Source organism: Mobula birostris, chromosome 2 (genome assembly GCF_030028105.1).
Source record: "Mobula birostris isolate sMobBir1 chromosome 2, sMobBir1.hap1, whole genome shotgun sequence".
Classification (NCBI taxonomy): domain Eukaryota; kingdom Metazoa; phylum Chordata; class Chondrichthyes; order Myliobatiformes; family Myliobatidae; genus Mobula; species Mobula birostris.
The window spans coordinates 108523614-108542105 of NC_092371.1; the positions used below are offsets into that span (position 1 = coordinate 108523614).

An 18492-nucleotide genomic window follows, 5' to 3' on the forward strand; every position below is an offset into this window, starting at 1 on the left:
ATCTGCTGCAAGCTTCAAGCTTTGCTGTGATGGATTTAGTGCTGGCTTACATGCAAGATCTCCATAAGCTTTAATAACTGTAGGGAAACCTGATGTTCTCAGAAAATGGAAGAAATAGGAGCAAGAGATGCAATTTTGCCATGTTGGTTTGCTCTAAAAATCAATGGCATAACCATACTCCTCCAAATCAGCTTCAGAAACTTGTAAAATTAGTCCGGTCCATCATGGATACTAGTTTCCATAGTATCCAAGATATCTACAAGGAGTGGTGCCTTAGGAAGGCAGCGTCCATCATTAAAGATCCCTACCTCCCAGAACTTGCCCTCTTCATACTTACCATCAGGAAGGATGTACAGAAGCCTGAAGGCACACACTCAGCAAATCAGGAGCAGCTTCTTCCCCTCTGCCATCCAACTTCTAAATGGACATTGAACCCATGAACATCACTACTTTTTTAAAATTTCTGTGTTTTTGCACTAATTTTTTTAAATCATTAAATTAAAATATATCCACTTCATGTAACTCGGTCTCTACATTTATCATGTATTTCATTGTACTGCTGCTGTAAAGTTAACAAATTTCATGGCATATGCTGGTGATATTCATTCTGATTCTGATTTTCTGGTCCCAAGAGCTCATGTCACCCAATTGCCTCAGTACTATCAGTCTAAGTCTGGAACATAACTGGAGTATTCACAGCCTTTGCAGGTAGAGAATCCCACCCTTTAACTGAATAAGCGTCTCTTGGAATTTGTTTCTGAGTAGTTAACGCTCATTCTGAGACTGCGATCTCTGGTTGTTAATGACCCAGACAATGAACCGTCCTGTCAGTGCCCATTCTAGCAGCTCCTTGCTCATTCTTCTAAATTTTAAAGAATATATTACATATTTTACTCAATTTGTCTCATTGAAAAATCACCCCCCCCTTTCCTTGAATCACTTTAATAAATCTTTGCAATTTAACAAATTCAGATATATTTCTGTGAGTTGAGACATAGTATTCTCTAGTGGTTTTTCCAAATGCATTAAATGCTTTTTTTTCAAAAACTTAACCCCTTTCTAATAAAGCATAACACTTGATTTTCAAATTACTTGTACATACTCATGATTCATGCTGTTCCCTGGGCACGACTTGACGATTACTAAATACAAAATACCTCTGCTTGGTCTCTGAGTGTCAGCATTTCCCAGTTCCTCCCATTTTCAGTTTCTCCTCCACTTACACTTTACCACATTCTTGGTTAATCATGAATCTTGCCTGTGTCCCTTTACAGATCAGGTGCCCAGCTTGCATTCTGAACAAGTTTAATAATGTCAGCATCCTTACAAGCAGGTGGGATTAGTTTGTATGGTTAGCTGAAGAGCTGAAGACCTTATCCTTGTACTGTATTGCCCAACACATCATCTCATGTAACCCAGTAGTCATTGTTTGCCCACACACAAAAAAAATTGCCCACCCTCTGCTGAACCAATCCTTGTTTAATTTCTCAGCACAATCACGTGAGCCCTACAGGTAGAGTGTAGGCAGTAGTATGTGTGCCCCAGTCTCTCCACTCTCTGTCAGCCCTTTCAGCTCAAACACAACATCTTGGCTTCACGTGAAGCAGGTTTGCTGGATTACCAATCCAGGATAAAGACCCGAGCTGACCATGCTCTCCAATTTTGTGCAAAGAAGCAAATTTATCAGGAGAGCTGCGTGACTTCAGCTGGGACCCCCTCGGTGCCGTCTTGCCAAGGATGATCAGGAGCTGCATTAGTTTAACACACCTGCTCCAATGTCATTGGTGTTTGCAGTGAGAGTGATCAGTGAGCAGCAAAGCTACTTAGAAATTCTGAGCTTCTGTAAAACTGAATATGATCCTTGCAGAATGGACTGAATCCCGCTTATGTGGCAATGGAAAACCACCCTCACTTAATCTGCCACTCACTTTGTTATTGATCTATTTTACTTGAGATTTCACAGCTTTGTTCAAATTTTGTGTGATATAAGGAAGTTATTGGGAAATTTGCAGATTCCCATTGATGCACCAGCCGATAACGTTGCAGGGTCATGTATATATTTTTGCATTAAGTTTAATTTTGCCATTACCTGGCTCGAGATTGACAGCAGATGATCTAATTTATTCAAGATGACAGGGAGTAGAAAGCGAATTGAATCAAAATGGAATCTATCCGTTGCCTGGTAATCCAGAAAACACTTGCTTAGCAGCAGTGGTAGTTTCTCAGCCGTCCCCAACACGATAAGGATGTACTGAGCTGTGTAGTTTGGCTCAGGACCTGGAGTGCACAGCAAAACCTGTTACTGGCTTCCGTCCACCCTTATCACATTCCAGTTGTACACAATAAATTAATTAGTGCGCTGCTCGTACTACTAATTGCTTCCAGATAATGAAGTCAAAATCCTGTGGAGTTTTGTTCGAAGCTGTGCACGACTTGTTTTGACAGGCGCCTGACAACTTTTTTTTACTTAGGGAAAGTTAATTTTCTTCATTCACTGGCGTAGCTTCCCCTTTTGGTGTGGTGATGGGAGGTAGGTGGATGGAATTATACAGGTCATTATTTTCAGTCCTTTAGTCTAGCCAAGACAAACACAATGTTAAATATTTATGGCCTTCTGTGTTACTGATACCTTTCCCCATTGTGAAGAAATGGATCTAGTTGCTGGCAACTGTTCTTAAGTTGGCACATCTGCCCCCCCCCCCCCCCCCGGCTCTTTCTCCTGCTGTCACCCTTTCTGTCACGTTAAGTTAGATAAACATTTGCTTCCCAGTAATTATTTATGGTCGAGGATACCTCTCCTTGCCAGGCTCTGTGGAGTCATCAATGCATTACCTCGCCTGCTGTGCCGGGTGATTTGACACGTGCGTGGGGTGGCGGAAAGCTTACAGCATCTTCAGCTGAGCATAGGTCAAGGGGACTGCTTAGATCAGTGGGAGGGGCCGCCGGGTTTATTTTGGGTGAATCAATTGACATGTCTGTATAAGGCAAACAGGAGTGGAAAAAAGTTGCCTCTCTCCCTAGTCATCCAGGTGGTTGTAAGGGGATCAGAAAGATGGAACGTTTTTATAGAGCTCCCCTGGCAGCTCTTCAGGAATGCCTGGAATTCTAGTGGTACAGATCTCTAGGAAGCTCTGACTAGCTGCATACGTGAGTTGTTTCAGGACATTCATTTCCTAACAGTCCCTTTCCTCTTGAGAAAGTTTGGTATTTTTGTAATGACTCTGCATTTTAGTTTGAATCAATAATTTCTCAGTCAACACGTGGGAATGACTTGCCTTCCTTTTTTAAAAAAAAGCTGTCCAGAATTGGTTTAAGTTAATTGGTAGAAAAATTTGGAGGGAATTTGGAGAAAATGGTCCTTGCTTGGAGGACAGTGGAGGTTTGGAGCTCATTGCCAGGAAGGGTGGTGGAGGCAGGAATAACAAATATCTGGATGAGAACTTGGGGTACTGTGACTTCTAAACCATAGATTAGTCATGAGCAGCTTCTATTTTGGCTGGTACAACCAATTGGGAACATCCTATGCCGTAAATTTCCATGATCCCATGACACATCACAGCATAGAATTATGAGGTAAATTATTCAGTGCATATTATAACAGCTAGCAGGATGGCCCCAGGGCATCCAATAAATTATTATCCAAATGTTAGGTTTAGCTAATTCAGAGTAATGGGGAATGAGTCATATTGTAACGGCTATATGGCTAGCAAATCCTTGTTGCTCAAGATCGAGTTTCTTGTGATAATCCTTGAAGCCCATTGTTAATATTTCTTGTTGAGTAATTGGCACAAGTGTTGCCACATCATTGGAATTGAACATCCATTCTATATAAAATAAATCTATTGCAATTCTTTGAGGAAATAACAAGCAGGATAGACAAAGGAGAATCGGTGGATGTTGTGTACTTGGATTTTCAGAAAGCTGTCGCACATGAGGCTGCTTAACAAGATAAGAGTCCATCATGTTACTGAAAAGATACTAGCATAGACAGGATTGCCAGGAAGCAGAGAGTTGGAATAAACAGAGCCTTTACTGATTGGCTGGTGTTCCACAAGGTTTTGTGTTGGGACCACTTCTTCTTGCATTATATGTCAATGGTTTGCGTAATGGAATTGTTGGCTTTGTGGCCAAGTTTGCAGACGATACAAAGTTAACTGGAGAGGCAGATAGGATTGAGGATGCAGGGAGCCTAGAGAAGAATTTTAACATATTGGGAGAATGAGCAAAGAAGTGGCAAATGGAAATGCAGTGCTGGGAAGTGTGTGCTCATGCACTTTGATAGAAGGAATAAAAGTGTAGGCTATTTTCTAAACAGGGAGAAAGTTTTAAAAAATGTGAGGTGCAAAGGGACTTGGGAGTCCTCATGCAGGATTCCCTAAAGGTTCATTTGCCGGCTGAGTCAGTGGTGAGGAAGGCAAATACAATGTTGGCATTTATTTCAAGAGGACTGGAATATAACAGCAAGAGTGTAATGCTTAGCCCTTATAAGGCACTGGCAAGGCCTCACTTGGAATATTGTGAACGGTTTTGAGAGGATATGCTGACATTGGAGAGGGTTCGAAGGAGGTTCACGAGAATGATTTTGGGTATGAAGGTCTTATCATATGAAGAGTGTTTGATGGCTATGGGCCTGTGCTTGCTGGAATTTAGAAGAATGAGGGGGATCTCATTTGAAATCTCTCAGAAATTGAAAGGCCTAGATTGAGTGGATGTGGAGAGGATATTTCCTATCATGGAGGAGTCTAGGATAAGAGGACACAACCTCAGATTAGAGGGACATCCATTTAGAATGGAGAAGAGGAAGAATTTCTTTAACCAGAGGGTGTGAATCTGTGGAATTCATTGCCAAGGCAACTGTGGAGTCCAGGCATTTAAGGAAGAAGTTGATAGGTTCTTGATTAGACAGGGCATGAAAGGTTACAGGGAGAAGGCAGAAGGATGGGGTTGAGAGGGAAAATGATTGGCCATGATGAAATAGTGGAGCAGACTCGATGGACTGAATGGCTTAACTCTGCTACTATGCCTTATGGTCTAATAATCTTAGGTGTGTTGGTACGTGATGTCAGCTTCGAGAATTAAAGGTTCTCATCAGTGCTGGAACGTGGAAATTATTGGTAAAATGAGACCAAGTCCATTCAATTTACCTCCCACCAGCTGGGTTGCTATGTGCTACAGAATTAATATAATTGTTGACTAGTCACAACAATCAATCTCTCTCTATCAGCCTACAACAGAGCCAGAAATGAGGGGAGGGAATCTCTGTCATCAGAGAGCCAAAGTCACTTGTTCCTCCCAAGACTTTCTGTGTCTCAAAAATATTACTCTGATGGAGAAAATTCAGATCGTGTTACCTGAGCGTGTAAGTGTTGGCCAAGATGTGCCAGGATGTTCATGTAAAAGAATCTCTGTGTGAGGAAGTGGGTGAGTGAGAGATGGTTGAAGTTAACGTGGGGTTTGTTGTCATATGCACAAGTACATGCAATCACAGATGCAGCAGCATGAGAGGCAGAATGTTTACAAGAAAAACATCAAATTAATCATAAAGTATTTAAAAATACAAGAATGAACACAATTAGAACAACATAAACCAAGTTGATTGCAGTGCAAAATGATCATAATGTTGTTGTACTGACGTAGTAATTAAGGGTATGCAGGTTGGATCAAGGGGTGAATGACTAAAGGGAAGTGGCCATTCTGGAAATCGGCGGTGTGGTGTTAGTTGAGGTAATGAATTGTTTAGTTGCTCCCATTATAGGAGACAGGTGGGAGCTACACCAGATAACATAGCCAGACAATTACAAGCCTTGCTGTTGATGTTAGCTTGTAGATGAATACTCACAGCAATGGAATTTAGATGGAAGCTGAGGCTGGTTGCTAGCACGCTGGCAGCGTTGTTAACAGGTTCAGAAGCTGGGGGTTGGAGTGTGTTGCAGAAGGGACCAGACTTGAAGTTCACCTTTAAGAACAGAAACCTTAGAGTGTGTTTTTTCAAAAAAAACTTGGTTTAGCCTCTGCAAGGAGCAGTTTGAATGGCAAAACAGTGGAGCTTTAAAGCGTTCAACAAACCATCTTCCTGATGGTAAAACAAAGGAAAATATAATATCCTTGCCCCTTTTTCTGCCTATTCCAGCTGGCATTACCGGGTAGCAGTTTGGAGGAAGGGCCCAGGTTGACTTTTGTTCTTTCTGCACTCTAACTACAAGAGGCCACGAGGAGCCTTGCCTGAGACCAGTGAAGTCAGCACAGCTCAGAGATTGTACCCAGTGCATTCCCCAGTCATATGGTTCAGTTACTTATCAGGTGACCTTTCTGCAATCAAGTCATCAGGTGAGTGGCGCAAGAGACTTCCTAATCAGTTACGCCTTTAAAGAAAAAAATTCCTGGGCTCTGGGCAAATGTTGAGGGTGTGGGGCAAATTGTAATGCTCTTTTTCAAAGGGCTAGCACAGGGAAGATGGGCTGAAATACTACCTGGTATGTTGAATGATTCCTTTTGGCAGAATCTGAAAACATTCGCCTTCAGAGTTGGGTGTTTCTATGTTTTTCATGTTTGACATTCAAATTCAAGTTGTAGTAATTGTTGGTGTCATTTTAAAAGTTCAACAAACAAGCCCCCGCAAGACATGAGAGCCATTTATATTTTCCAGCTTGTTTGACTACACAGTATGCCCTCTTACTTTTCAAGTGTGGTTAACTAAACATAAAACCGGACTCCAGCGTCAGCGCTAATGAACAGTCCATGTTTTGGTTTGTTTAAGGATCGTTGCAGAGACTATATGTACCTGGAGACTGTCCTGTGTTTGAATCCAAAACAATATCTCTCTGTGTGATACAAAACTGAACAACCTGGCACCCTTCAGACCGTCGCATTTTTCTCCGAGTTTTGAAGCCGCAGACCAAAGTTTCTACTTTTTGTTTACAGACAACCATATACCATGTGACCCGCCTTACTCTTATGGGTGGGGGGGGGGGGTGGCATACCTTGTAGTCTTTTGTTGGCTGGGAGGGTGGTAGGAAGGTGGAAAAAATCTTTTTCGGTCACTACAAAACAATATCATAGAGTGCTGCAATCAATATTCTTCCCCTGAGCAAACTGACACAGAGGGAATGGGCTTGCCAGTATCTTTCTTTGCATATGTGTGTTTTCTATTAAATTAATCAAAGTGATTGTTTGCACAGTCACTTGACTTTCTAACTGGAACTGTCGTGATCACTGAAATCGGATGACTCTCCAGATTTCAGTAAATTGTCACAAATTTGTTCATCTCTCCAGTTCCAGGAATTGATCCTAAGTTTAGACCATGCCATTTTTTTTAAATTGCAATGCTCTACGTCAAAGGGAATGGTTACTGGCTAACTTTCATAGATACTGTGTCAGATTAAGGGGAGTGCGTTCAAGACTGAGGTGCACAGGAATTTCTTCTTGCAGAGGGTTTTGAATCACTGGAATTCTTTACCCCTGAGGATTCTGGAGACTAGATCACTCGGGACATTTAAAGAGAAACATCTGGGATTCAGGGCATGAGAAGCCATCCCAGAAGACGAATGAGGTCTGGGGAATGTTGGCAATGTTGATTGACAAGGGCAAACTCGAGGGGCTGAGTGGCTTACCGCTGTTCCTATCTTCTTATGTTCTTTTGTTATACATTGTGTGATAAGATTGTAATATCAGCAATTTCAAACCATTTAGGCCCTTAAATCCATTTAGTCATTCAATGATATTTGTATCACAGCTTGAAATGCTGTGTTTGTGTTCCATATCACTTGGTAGACTAGGTACAAGTTGAATATGACTTAGTGATTTCATCCACACACAGTTCCTCTCTTCCCATTACAACTTGTCTATTTGTCAGTTAACCTCCCGGAATTTGCTGAAACTAATTATTTGCTTGTGGGATATTTCAATCAAGACATTATTTACTCATGAGGAGCATTTGTGCTGCGTCCCGGCCTTTGCTGTGGTTACTGGATCGTGAATAAGTGCACAAATCCTGGCTACCATGGAAAGGCATTCTGGTTGGAGCTTCGTGACTTTCGGTGGTTGTCATGATTGGTATTTGGACCTCTGTCGTTTCCGATGTTTGTAAGCAACTTGGATTAAAATGTAGTTGGAGTGGTTAGTAGGTCTGCAGATGCTAGAGTTTTGGGAAGTATGTTAAAGGATACAGGAAAAGATCAACCAGTTACACTTATGGGCCAATAAATGACAGATGGAGTTTAATCCAGTCAAATGTAAGGTGTTACACTTCGGGAGAGGAACTGTGAGGAAAAAGTATACAGTTATTAGAAGGGACCTTAATCACATTAATGTGCATTCTCAACCTGGGGTCTGTGGATCCTTGGTTAGTGGCAGGGGTCCATGGCATAAAACAAGGTTGGGAATCTGGTCCATTCAAAAAGTGGCAATTACAAGGCAACAGAGTAAAAGTTACAAAATTATGATGTGGTTTTATAAGAGTTTGATTAATCCACACTTGGAGTATTGCAGGCAGTTCTAGTCACCCACACAGGAAGAATATGGAGGGTTTAGAAGAGGTTTAGCAGAATTCTGCCTGGAGTAAAGGGTACTTGTTATAAGGAGAAGTTGGACAAACTTGGACTCTCTGAACTGTCAAAGGTGAGAGCAGGCATAATAGAGGTTTATAAAATTATCTGAAGCAGAGATAGGGGCAGACACCCAGAATCTTTCTCCTAGGTGGCATAGGTTTAAGACAAGAGGGAAATGTTTAAAGGGACTATTCTGGCAAAGTATGACAGTGGCATTGAAGGGGTTTTTAGATAGACAATGAATATTTAGGGAATGGAAGGATATGGTCCAACTGCAGGCAGCAGAGATTAGATTAATTTGGTTTCATGCTTGGCACAGACGTTCTGGACTACCAGGCCTCTTCCTGTGCTGTACTATCCTATGTTCTAATATATCCACTTTAACTCAGAACTTTCACCATTATCTATTCCCTTGAGATGGACTTGGGACCCTTTCATTTACAAGTTGAAGTTGCTGGTCAGTTAAATGGCTCAGGAAAAAAAATGTTAATTGAAGAAAAAGATTGTTTATTCATTTGGCCAGGGAGACAGAAATGGTGATGCATTCACTTAAGATTGAAAAGTACTCTCCTGCGTCAGCACTCCAGTTATCTTATGTACAACAATGAATGCAGATCAGATGCAAGGGTGGTGGGGTTGAGAGGAAATGTAAGTCACTGCTGCTCACTACTGAACTACGAACTTCAAATGAAGTCTGTCTCCTTCATTGGGAACTGACTTGGATATGTGGATGGTTCCTGATATCAGCTGATGGGGGCAAAGTGGTTCACTCTCAACTACCTCCTCAATGCAGGGAGATTTCAGGATGAGGATAAGTGCCAGTGTCCCCAACAACATCTTATTCCGTCAACAAATTGTTAGGGGGAGTAAAAGGGAATTTGTAGAAACACTGCACTCAACCCCTGCTGGGATGAGTCTCAATGGTACAGTTTTACTGTATTTTGGCTTTGGCTGAGAAGCATTGGCATGAGACCCTGATCTGTATTTATACGTGGAATAAAATGAAGTAGAACTGAGCTAGCAACATAGAGTTAAAACTCAGCTGTCTGACTCTTTGGCTGTTATTCAATGGCACTGTTGAATGTGCAGGATGTTTGGGGAGCAAAGGAGAATAAGACTAGGTTGTGGAAATTGCTGATGACCCTGAATCACTTGAACCATCTACTGAATGTTAAACTGTGCTGGAGGTGGTGGTACATGGGGACACACAGATTTCTGTATTCACTTATTTTTGAAGAGTCTCACCTTGCGTCGAAAACAGTTGTACCGAAGACGTAGGAGCTGCTGCAAATAGCATTTAAATTCAGAGCGTCCTGGAGTAAGTACCTGTAGCTCCTTCTACCTGAAGGGAACAATAGGTGCTGTTTAATGTTTGTAGCTGACCTTCTAACCTCTGCTAATTGCAGCATGCCTACAGGACAATAACTGGTCAAAGTGGCATTCTGTCTCTTGGAAGATGGGGTGGGGTGGGGGGAGCATTGAGAGAGGTCTGCACTTTGGAATAACACCTTCATGAATGGAATTGGAAAACCAAAATCGGAATCTTCAACTCAATGTTAAAACAGTGCTCCTGTATGGCTCTGAAATCTGGAGAACAACAAAGACACTACAAAACCAGCAGGTTTTCATCAAGCAGTGACTGAGAATCCTAAACATCAGATGGACTGACAAAGTAACCAACCAGGCACTGTGGGGAAAGCACCAACAAGGAATTCAGAGATACAAACACATAAAAGGACACGGAGTGATTTGGCCACACCTTGAGGAAGCCAACCAACATCATCACCGGGCAGACATTAAAATGAAATCCCCAAGGAGAAAGGGGAAAAGGGATGTCCAAAGGACACGTGGAGGAGAGATGTCCATGCTGAAATTAGACGATGGGTTCACTCCTGTTCCACCTTTGAGAAACTAGCTCAGAAAGAAGTTGAGGGCAAGAGCTCATCAATGGTCTACACCCTACTGGGAGAAGGACCCAAGACAAAAAGAATGGAATTGGAAGGAATCTTTCGGGGTCACACACATCATGGTGGAGTATCCCACTTCTGGCACCATGTTGTGTTCTTTATACATACCGTAGGTTACTAAGAACAAACCATATTCTGAAAGAATAAGAACTAGAACTTTTATTTACAGCAGCAACCAGCAGCCACGTTTCCACTATACAGGTTTCTCGATCATTCTCTCATTTCTGCGCATGCTCAGAACTCTGCCCAATCACGTTCTTACACGTGATGTCACCACAGAGTATGTGTCAAGGGATAATATGATCATAATTGGAATGGGAAGAGCTCTGTTTCCACAAATAAATCTCATCACTAATGGGGCAGGCAGGCATGCCATGTGTTCTCTTTTCTCTTTCGAAGTCATTCTACCCAACAAGTTAACGCCAATCCTCCGAACATTTCCATCCATCCCATCCCCCACCTATTTCTCTGTAATCCATTCTCTCTCTCATTAGCTGCAAGCTCTGCAGTTCCATTACCATTGCTTGTTCATTCATTATGTACTAGTCACATGTCGTGGGCGATCATGGTCTTTCCATGGCCGTGATTGTTCTTCGCCAATTTTCTACAGGAATGCTTTGCCGTTGCCTTCTGCTGGACAGCATCTTTACAAAAATGGGTAGCCCCAGCCATTATCAATACTCTTCAGATCATCAGTGGTTGCAAAACCAGGAATTGTGATACCACACCAACTGCTCATATGACAACCTACCACCTGCTCACATGGCCCTGATCAAGGGGCAAAGCAGGTGCTACACCTTTCCCAAGGGTGGCCTGCAGGCTAGAGGAGGGAGGAAGCGCCTTACACCTCCTTTGGTAGAGATGCATCTCCACCCTGCCACCCACATATACAATAGCTACTGAACTAGCCAACCAGCACATCTTTCAGGTGCAGGAGGAAGCCAGCACAGCTGGGAGGAAATCCTTGCAATCTCTAGAGAACGTGCTTACTCTGCACAGATAGTACCACATGTTATTGTCACATATACTTATATATGAGGGGTGATTGATAAGTTTGTGGCTTAAGGTAGAAGGAGTCAATTTTAGAAAACCTAGCACATTTATTTTTCCTACATTTACACACTTAGCCCAGCAGTTGTGGAGCATACAGATCCCTTCTTTGTAGAAGTCGGCGTCTTGGACCTCCAGAAAGTGGTCCACAGCAGGGGTGATTGATAAGTTCGTGACCTAAAGTAGAAGGAGATAAGGAGAAACTTCAGACTTTCTGCATTTTCACTCAAAGTGTTGAGCTGCATGTGCATGTAATGAGAGTGGTATAACTCATCTCCTTCTACCCTAGGCCACGGACTTATCAATCACCCCTCGTACAGTGAAGGACTGACATCCTGTCCATGTCATTACCGGGACGGAAAGGAGCCTGTCTTGGGGTAAAATTATAATGGGAAGGGTACCCACATTCTCTACCATGGGGTGGGCATGGTAGTGTAGCGGTTAGCAGCATGCTTTACGGTACCAGTGACCTGGGTTCAATTCCCACCGCTGTACGTAAGGAGCTTGTACGTTCTCCCCGTGACTGTGTGGGTTTCCTCTGCGAGCTCCAGTTTCCTCCCACAGTGCATTAACCCACCATCCAGCCCAGTCATTGTAAATCGTCCTGTGATTGGGCTAGGATTCAATCGCGGGTTTTCTGGGCAGTGCGGCTCGAAGAGGAGGAGGGGCCTGTCCTGCACCATATCTCAATAAATAAAAACAAAATACATTCTATTTACTGGCATAAACCAAGTAATTACGCGCATGGAAAAGAATATATATTTCCCGGTATTGCACGTGTTGCAGAGGGAGTTGGTGAGGAGGTCTTTATTCTGAGATAGCAGATGTCAGAAAGGGAAAGGGAAGGAGTCTGTTTTCCTGTTGTGACATACCACGGAGGAAATAGGAAGGAAAGGTGAAGTAGTGGAAGAAATTCCAAGCAATTGGGGTAGGGGTGGCTGAAAGCTTTGCTACTGTTGGTAAACTGGGTGGGGCAGGCATATAGAGAAGAAATCAGATATCTGGTATTTTTTTTGACTGAGGGAGAAATGTTAACCAGGACTTGAGGAGGATTCACAGATTTTCATTAAATATGACCATCTAATAGGTAGACCCTTTATTTAGTATCTCACTCAAAGGACTAACATTAAGCAGCAGTCCCTCTTCAAGGAATTAGGCTTGGTTTATTGTATCTGTGACCGGACTCCACTACCTGTAAACTCCTGGGAGAGAGTGCTGTCTGGCCATGTCACAACTTTGCTTTAGGTCTCTGTAAGCAGCCTGCTAAAGGTTCAATATAAATTCATTATCAAAGCACATATATGTCACCAGATTCAACCCTGAGATTCATTTTCTTGCGAGCATAATCAATAATCCATAACAGAGGAGCCATGGAATACGGCATCGATGTAGGTGTTCAACCAGTGTGTGCAAAAGAAAATGAACCGTGCAAATACAAAGAGAAAGAAATAATAAATAAACAATGCTTATCAAGAGCATGAAAGTGAGACCTTAGGTTACAGGAATATTTCAATGCTGGGGCAAGTGAAGTTGAGTGATGTTATCCCCTTACGGTTCAGTAGCCTGGTGGTGTGAGTCCTGAGGCTCCCATACCTCATTCCTGATGGCAGCAATGAGAAGAGAACATGACCAGCGTAGTGGGAGTCCCTCAATTCTTAGAAAAAGAGCAGGTTGACTTGGCTAGTATTCTTCCTGTCCTTTTTTTTAAGAAGTTAGCATCCTCAGCACATAACAAAGGATTGGGTTGTAAACATTTCATAAGTGTAGACATGTTTAACATATTATGATACAGGAGAGGCATTCCGTTTATCAAACCCTTTCCATGAGAAGTGGTTGAGGTTGGTACAATAACACATTATATTAAAAGACAAGCAACACACATAAAAGTTGGTGGTGAACGCAGCAGGCCAGGCAGCATCTCTAGGAAGAGGTGCAGTCGACGTTTCAGGCCGAGACCCTTCGTCAGGACGAAGACATTTGGACATTAAAAGACATTCGGATAAGATCTTGGATAGGAAAGGTTTAGAGTAGGGGGTTCCCAACCTTTTTTAATGCCATGGATCAATACCATTAAACAAAGGGTCTGTGGAGCCTAGGTTGGGAACCCCTGATGTAGAGGAGTGTGGGCAAATGGGAATAGGTGGGCACTGTGGTTAGCATGGCTAAGTTGGGCTGAAGTGCCATTTCCATTCTGAATTACTGTATGAATCTAGTTGTTAACATAAAACAACTGTTACCTTTCTCACTAAATCTCTGCCAGAGTTTCAGATCAAACGTTTACAAGGTATTTCTAAAGTAAGTTGCCACGCAATGGGAAAGGGAAAGGGGCTCAAATAGCTTACCCACACGGACCTTTCTATTCCACTAATGTCAGTAAGTTTTCACTTGTGACACAGTCCAACTAGTTTGCCTGTGGGGTGCACGTCTGCACGTGGTTCAAAACCTGTAGTTCAATGTACTGATAGATTAACTCTAAACAAGTAACAAACACAATAACTGGTAAATATTGATACTCGTTGCTAATCTTTCATGATCCCAGTTCTGATTTGCTGTTCAGAGCTTATGGGCCCATTGTTTCTGTGAAGGGGTTGTTACTAGGAGACAGGAGCTGTTAAAAGACAAGGTTCACTAATGCAAAGATGACCAACAGGGACGGTGCCTTGAGTAGGCTTCTTTTAATGGTTGACAAATATTTGTTCTGTTTTTTGTTTTTGTGTTGTTGTTGAGGAGTGGGGGATGAGGGAGAGAGAATAAGGATGTGTAAAAGCTCACAACTTTTAATTGCTTTTAAACAGCATGCGTGACCACTAAACAGTATCAGTTTCTTCTTCAGCGGTTAGTCCTAATGTTTTTAAGAAACAGGGGAAGGCAGCACAAAGCTAGATCAGTTACTTCATTAATCAAGACCCGTCTGCTTTTCCTTAAGCCGTTCATTTAGGTTTGATTTAGTAACAGTAGAAGAAAGAAAAGAGGGCATTTGCTTACACTTTTCAGGTTGAGTTTTAGCACTGGAATTAAATATCTTTTACTTAATGCATGATTTTGTATGAGATAGCTACTTTAACAGCCTTTTATTGTGCAGATTTTTATATCTTTTTTTTGTATCTGGACACCGGATGCAAGCCCCTTCTCAGATTGTCCTTGGAAAGGTGCCTCCATGAACCATTTGAAGTCCTTTTGGTAGAGGTGCTGGGTAGGTGGGAACTAACAGGATTTAGACGCAGCAGGTGTGCCTGAGTTTGTGTCCGAGTACAGTAAAGAGGATAGTAATGTCCTGCTGGAAGTCCTCCTCCTCCTCTTCCCTGGTGAAACTGTGTTGGTTGTGATGTGATGATGTCCCTGAAGGTGTGTTTGGGATGGTGGCCGCTTGTGTGCAGAAGGGTGTGGGGGGTGGGGGGGATCCTCAGACTGGGAGGGAATCCAGTTTCGCTTCGTCAGGGGGGAGAAAGGCATGGAACTCTAGGTGGGTTGCTGTGTCCACCCCTCTGGAATGTTCTCCCTCGCCCTTGCCCAGCAGAAGGACCAGCAAAAAAAAATCATGCCAGCTGGTCTGTAACCTGAAGGGGCACTCTGCAAATAGGGATGTCTCCTGAGCACTTGTCCTTAGTCTCCGTAGTACAGTTTGCATTTCTGGGCGGTGCTGTGGGAGCAGCTTAGGTAAATAATGGCAGGCTATTGGATCATTTTTGGATGTGATAATATCCAATAATGTCTCCACTTCCTCCTCTTCCCTGGTCCACAGTCTGAGAGGCTGTGTGCAACAACCTCAGCCAGAGGGTGGTGAATCTGTGGAATTCTTTCCAGAGAGTCAGCACCCCCTGCACTCTCTGGTTGAAGAAATTCCTCCTCATCTCTGTTCTAAAATGAAGTCCTTTTATCCCGAAGCTGTGTCCTTTGGTCCTCGGCTCTCCCGCTATAAACAAAATCCTCCCCACATCCACTCTATCTAGGCCTTTCAATATTTTGTTGGTTTCAATGAGATTCCCTCCCCATTCTTCATTTAGCTTGAGGAGAACTGGTGTCTGTGCTTTAAGTGATCAAATGAATAATGAAGAAAGTTTGGGGCTGGCATTCTTGTAGCGATTACACTACATTAATTCCAATGGGACAGTATAATGGGGATATATGTGGCAGTCATCTCATGAAGTAGTTTTCACTTAAGGCTAGGGTGGAGAATAGACCTCAATTATTCCTCCTTCATTTGTTAATGAATTTGAATTTCGGAGACTTTTCTTTCCACTCTTGATGACTGCTTGATTATGCGGTGACTTTTTGTGCCTTGTCTGCCCCCGCATGGATCTGTCTGCACTCAACTGGTGGTCTGAATGGCTGCAGAAGCTAATCTGTCTCAGCCAGCAGGCCTTCCGCTTCAACCGCCCAGCAGGAGCACCTCTGTTTTGGAATTAACAAGAGTCCAACCTGCTGATTTATGCAATCTCCTGTCATTGCACGTATGCCTTGAATCCAAATGCTCCAGGTTCAAGCCCCTCTTTAGAGACGAGCACCAAGCTTCTGGTTTGAAACTCCCTCAGCAACGAACTGGAGGAGTGCAATTCTGTTGGGAGTTGCTACCTTTTACCAGCTGATTTTTTTTCCAGAATGAGGGGTCACAGTTTAAGGATAAAAGGGAAGCCTTTTAGGACCGAGATGAGGAAAAACTTCTTCACACAGAGAGTGGTGAATCTGTGGAATTCTCTGCCACAGGAAACAGTTGAGGCCAGTTCATTGGCTATATTTAAGAGGGAGTTAGATATGGCCCTTGTGGCTAAAGGGATCGGGGGTATGGAGGGAAGGCTGGTACAGGGTTCTGAGTTGGATGATCAGCCATGATCATACTGAATGGCGGTGCAGGCTCAAAGGGCCGAATGGCCTACTCCTGCACCTATTTTCTATGTTTCTATGTTTAGATGAGATTAAGCCAAGACTCCAATTACTCTCCCAAGTGGTCACAACAGATCCCCTGGCAGTATCTTGCAGAATCTCCAGCATCCTACATTTATCTCTTTATCATCGACATATAAATTCTCACTATTTAATTGTGTTCAGGTCGTCTGTAAGAGTTGGCTATGTGCAAACTGATATATTCTCTACAGTACACAAGTTCATTAGCTGTAAAGTTCTATGTGATGTTGAAACTCCGTTATAAATGTGTCACTCTCCCTATCCCTCCCCCTCCCTCCCCACCCTTCGATTGCATGAAAGTTGAGTTGTTGCCTCCATGGTTATCTGGCCTATCATTGCAAATGCGTGACATTTTTGTATTAAAAACCTGTGAATTCAGCATGCATTTATAACTCTGAATTTATCTATTGTGGACTTGTGACCGACCTACAGCCTGCTCAGCAAGCACCACCAGGTCAAAGTCCCGAACACGATCTCAGTCTCCTGCTGAATCCAGCTGAACACAATAGCAGTACCGGGGCGGGGGGGGGGGGGGGGGGCGGGGGCTGAGCCTTGTAAATTCAAAACTGTCTGGAGAATTTACTCTTAAGCTTTGAAACACCTTGATGCAGTGGAGACTTGTGCTAGAAGATGTGGATCTTCTTAAAAACAATGGACTATCTTCTACCAGAAGCAAAAACCACAGGGCTCTGTAAAGAAAGCAGGGCCAGTGCTATTAAGTGTGGAAGCAAGGATAGTTGTAATGGGCTGTACGTTCATTGCCTCCCGACAGCTCTCCAACTGGGGCGGCACAGTGGCATAGTTGTTAGCAGAATGCTTTGCAGTACTAGCGATCCGGGTTCAATTCCCACCGCTGCCTGTAAGGAGTTTGTACGTTCTCCCCGTGACCACGTGGGTTTCTCCCGGCAGTCCAAAGGCGTACCAGTTGGTCAATTTAAATTGTCCCACGATTAGGCTCAGATTATATCGGGGGAAATTGCTGGATATTCCGCGCTGTACTTCATTAAATAAAGTGATGCCAGGAATGTGTGCTTTAGCAACTTCCAACTCCCACACAGTGCTTTTTTTAAAAAAAGGTGCCAGTACATCTAGTTTTGGTACAGTTTTCTGTTTGAACGGTGCATGAAGGAAGCTTGCTGGGAGTAAGATTTATGAGTGTTGTGACAGCTCTTGAAAAACTATTCAAAACAAGATGACTGAGTCTCCCTTCACTTGAGTTACAGCTCCAAGTTCACCTGTGATCATATTGGCCTTCCTGTTCTAATATATCCAGTGATATTGTGCTGGGTTGCTTGGCACTACCACCGTAGCTTTACCACCTTCAGTTCTCAATAAAAGGTCACTTTTCCAATGGCACCCCACTATTCAAAAGCAGGTCCATCTCTCTAGAACTTCAGAGAAATATAACACTTTTTTCTAAACTTTTTAAAGCTGTGAAATAAATGCATATTTGCATAACTTTAATGGTCGGCTACTGTTTAATTACCTCACCATTGTGTAAATTTTGAGGGATATGCTTTGTGAACAAAACTTGCCCATCCAACATCACCAAACTAGATTAACTGGTCTATATGCTTGTGGAAGTTTTCTAGACTTAATTGTGCTGCCACATCAGCCTACATGAACTATAGTAGAGCTTTGGGACTTTCAAGAGTGTAAGGAGTGTATTGCAATTGAAGCCTTTCCATTCTTTAAAAACTATTTCAGTTTTACTCTAATCAAATGTAACAAAGTCATAGGATGGGGAGGACAGTGTTCTGTCACAGTGAGGTCACGTTTGATCACAATTTTAGTTCCTTGTTTCGTCAGGTAAATTCAGTCTTTTTATCCCCATTTAGGAGGAGACATAAAGACAATGGTTAATTCTGGAGGGGAGTGAGTGATAGCACATTTAACAAATGAGAAAGGCTCTTGCACTCTCAATGTTTGCAGTAGATCTTGTTAAAATGAGAATGGTTTCACTTTAGCCATCCTGAACACTCATTAAACTGGAATTGTGCTCCTTTGACAACTGGCTTGTGACTGAG

The 18492-nt window shown here is 42.8% G+C and overlaps 1 protein-coding gene across 6 annotated transcripts in view; it reads left to right on the top strand.

The window, feature by feature from the left end:
- prdm1a (PR domain containing 1a, with ZNF domain) overlaps nt 1–18492 on the top strand; it is a 103926-nt gene that overhangs the window by 4788 nt on the left and 80646 nt on the right. For 5 of the 6 annotated variants that reach the window (XM_072246108.1, XM_072246116.1, XM_072246115.1 and 2 more), the window contains exon 3: nt 6131–6327. The exons of the other annotated variant lie outside the window; for it this stretch is intronic. The gene's annotated coding sequence lies outside the window, so the exon portion shown is untranslated. The remainder of the gene's footprint in view (nt 1–6130; nt 6328–18492) is intronic. 6 annotated transcript variants of the gene reach the window in all.